Genomic DNA, 4,422 nt, shown 5'->3' on the forward strand with positions numbered 1-4,422 from the left:
AGTTGCAAATTAGGGTTTAATGATCAATACTACGTACTTAAGAAAGATCAATGGTGACCGCAACAGTAGAAAATGGATGCTCTGAGGGTGTGGATGATGCTTGTGCACAGAACTACCTGTACAGTGACATAACGTTTTACAAGTGAAATGGCTACACTGGGGACAAATATCATCAGACATGCTTATAATTGTTCTCATTGGATCCACAATCGTCTCAGTTTTCCATTTATACACAAGTGATGTGATTCCAATCCATTGTTTCTGGAGTATGCCCAGTATGTTCAAATACACCATTTTAGAATAGGTGAAAATAACACCTGTCAATAAAATGATAAAGTAAAGTCTGATAAAACGGTCATGAGAATGATGGCTAGTCAAAGGCCATGGGCCGAAATCCAATACCCATTGGAAAGTCATTGTTGTGTCTGATGAGCATTTATATCTCTTAACGGTAGCTAAAGCTTGAGAGAAGGATGAAGGTAAAGTGAAGTTTTCAAAGTACTCGAATAACACGTGAATACTTGTATATGCAGTGAGTAATTGGTAAATGGATGGACCTGTACTTGTAGAGTGCTTTTCTAGTCTTTCGACCACTCAATGAGCTTTCACGCTACTTGTCATCATTCACCCATTCACACCCATCCATACACTGGTGGGTAAAGAAGGACGTGCTAGATGTGGAGGTATTAGACCTTTTGGGAACTGTGGGAAAGATGTGCCGGTTAGATGTTGTAATTGTGGAGGAGATCACTGTGCAGTGTTTGTGAAGTACAAAAGCATGCAAGAGAAGTACAAAAATGAACTAAAAGTACCAAACAAAGTTTCGTATGCAGAGGCTGCTAAGAGAGTTAACCACGAACAAAAAGCAAAGGGAATCAGCTCTGAAAGGAATAACACAAGAAACAATAGCAATGCTCATAGTTCAGAAAGCAGACAGTTAGACAAGAGACATTGCATAAGTGCAGAGTAAAAGAGGGAACCGTGTTAGTGGATAAAGTAAATGTCAAATTGCATTTCAATGTAAAGTGTCTTACATTAGATTAGAGCAAAATGACAGGAATGAGAGAATCAAAACAATAGTGGAAGCAGCAAAAGAGTATCTTCGTGTCTCAAGTACAACGTGTAAAGCAATGTGAGGATTTAAATATGAAATAAATATATAAAGATAGTATATGTGTTCAAGAAACATGGCTTACCACATCTAGATATTATTAAGCAGGATACAACTTAAGGGGGTGGTTGTGTCAAATTCATCAAAGATAATATAGCATAGAGGAATAAATCCTTCAGGTGGACATTAATGCACAACTGTTGAGGTGTACAGAACACAAGACTCGTTCTAAATAATTAACATTTACAATCCATATCCAACTTTACCTGCAGTAATGTTTAAGGAAATTCTGAGAGCGGCAAGCTGAGATACATTTGTTGTAGAGATTTAAATGCACATTGTAGTTTACTTGGAAGTGATCATACTGATAAGTACCTAGTCCCTCCTGTCACCGGGATGCCAGTACCTCCTGTCACCGGGATGCCAGTACCTAGTGCCTCCTGTCACCGGATGCCAGTACCACCTGTCACCGGGATGCCAGTACCACCTGTCACCGGGATGCCAGTACCTAGTGCCTCCTGTCACCGGGATGCCAGTACCTAGTGCCTCCTGTCACCGGGGTGCCAGTACCACCTGTCACCAGGATGCCAGTACCTAGTGCCTCCTGTCACCGCGGTGCCAGTACCACCTGTCACCGGGATGCCAGTACCTAGTGCCTCCTGTCACCGGGGTGCCAGTACCTCCTGTCACCAGGATGCCAGTACCTAGTGCCTCCTGTCACCGTGGTGCCAGTACCTAGTGCCCCCTGTCACCGGGATGCCAGTACCTAGTGCCTCCTATCACTGTGGTGCCAGTGCAATATGGTGCCTCCTGCCTCCTTCCAGCAACCGCAGTAGCTTGCTCCAGCCGGAGATCCTGGCACCAAGATGGTTCCTCTGTCTCCCACCTTCACTAGTCCCTGCTGCTCATGTCAGCTGGAGCTACTGGCACTAGCTGCCCTCGCAGCAGCTAGTTCTACCCATACTTTAATCCCAGTGGGCTACCATCAACATCATCCCGTACACCTCTCCTTCATGGGCCACCTCAACTTTGCCCGACGTATCATTCCCCGAGAGCGAGATTTTATGTCTCTCCTGCTATCAATCCCTTCTTCCAACATCTCTTGGACTATATCTCACCGGACTGTTCAACCTGCACCGAACTCCATCTTGCAAACCGGAACAGGATAACCGTCTTTCTAAGATGATCAACCGACGGACCCACAGAAAATTAGTCCGTACAGCGATGCCGCCCCTTAAGCCGTTCTGGGGGGTTTCATGACGGAAGATGATTCGCTGGAGATCAGCTCCCGGAGCTTGCAAGTACCTGCCAAGTCCTTTTTCTCTCTGCTCTACGAAATCTACCCCATAGTAGTCTCTGCCATTCCGTGGGGCCACAAATGGTCTAGCAAGTCCGTCTCTTAACTCTTGACCTTGCAGTCATTTACCTAACCAACAAAGGAAGCCGCAACGCTTCATCACCATGCCTTCCACTCACTGTTAGACATCAGTAGGTTCTCCACGTAGCAAAGATCGGCCCTCTTGCAGACACCCATCCAATATCGGCTTCTCCATAGTCCACGCTGTTGTTGAACTTGTAAATTCTCCCCAAATTTCACAAATGTATTCCCAGAGCTTCATCATTGATAACCCATCAGCCTCAACTTGTTTTACTGCTTGGAAGAGTTTCCTCTAGTTCGGCCATCAAAAACCCTGACCATCAAAATGTACCTTAGTGGAATGAACTTCTTCTCTCAGCTCTTACGCGGATGCCTGAGCCTGGTCTCCAGCCAGCTCCTGCTGTTTAACCTAATCCATAACATCACTCTCAAAGATCTTCTATGAAAAGGGCCTGCAGCTATCGTGTCACTGTTCACTCACTCTGAGTATGTATCCACACCATCCGCTCCGGATACAATAACCTGCACATTGCTCTAACTTTTTTTTCGCCTTTTTCGGTATCCTCAGATATGCAGAGTTCTCCGCCTCATCCCAACACTTCAACCCATGCCATCCCCGTTTATCATAGGTTCAGGACAAATGGCTATCTCCACCACATTCTCTTAAACCGTACAAAAACCTCAGCTCTGCTCAATTTCGGTGTCCGTTGTGGCCGGGTACTATGGATTCCCTATCGAAGCTACCTAGCAGAACTTCAGGAGCAGGACCACTACTCAACCACGCCACATTCTGCCTATCCATAAATACCTTTCCTAACCCACTCCTACTGTTCTGCTCCCGTATTCATTGCCGCTCCCTCCCATCTCTTCTCTTCCTCTCTCCTCCTCCTCTCCTCTGGTCCTGAGGGGTTCGTCATGCCTGGGCGGATTCTCTATCGAAGCTTCCCCACAAAACAGATGAGCGACACAAAGTTGAAGCCTCGCATCTCAATCACGTTTTCCTAAATCTTAAGAAAAAAGAGCTCTTATTTGATGTTATGGTCCTTGCTAGTTAATAGAAGACTGACGTTTAGACACAAAGTGTTTGCACACAAACCAACCTTCTGTTGATTAACATTATCTTTCATAACTGATTCAACACAGCTGGAAAAAGAGGGAGGAGACAACACGGCGCATGTTGGGGTTCATCATATCGTAATAAATAGAGACAAGAAGAAGTAATTAAATAAAGAGCTAATTTGGGACATTACATCAGTAATAACGTCCCTCTAAATGTATAAAAAATATTGGTAATATTAATGCATTACTTGGTAGCGATGGTGATGGTGCAAACAGTCTCACATAGCCAACAATCAGTTAATCTAATTTAAGTTATGCAGTCATGCCACAGAGTATTCTGCTCAGTGATGATGCATTATGATCTGTATTGTGTTATGGATATTGTGAAGCCTATTAACTTGAGTGCATATTTTTGCTGTAAAGGGGTTGACATCATTTAGTGGCGGAGGCTGTACTTACTGCAGTTTTGATACATTCTTCTTCATTTAATTTCTTCTAATTATCTCTGCCTCTGTAATCTCTCTAATAGGGAGCAAACATACAACAAAATATTGTTTTAGTTTTTGATGTAGCACCTGAAGGTAAACGTATCCATTAAAAAGCAGCCTATTAATGAAGACATTTCAGTAATTCTGTTAAGAAGAGAGAATAGTCAATAATAGTACTGTGCTACTTCCCCCTAGGCAGGCATAGAGGAAGTTGGAATAGGATGATAAATCAGTGCACATAAAGGAACACACACACAGGACAGCACAGCGGAGAGAGGGAGAGAGAGAGGGGGAGAGGGAGCGGGAGAGAGAGAGAGAGAGGACAAACAGTCGGGCTACAGCGTCTCAGTGACTAACCACGGACTCCCTGTACTGCAGCAGAAATA

Source organism: Taurulus bubalis (genome assembly GCF_910589615.1).
Source record: "Taurulus bubalis genome assembly, chromosome: 6".
Lineage (NCBI taxonomy): Eukaryota > Metazoa > Chordata > Actinopteri > Perciformes > Cottidae > Taurulus > Taurulus bubalis.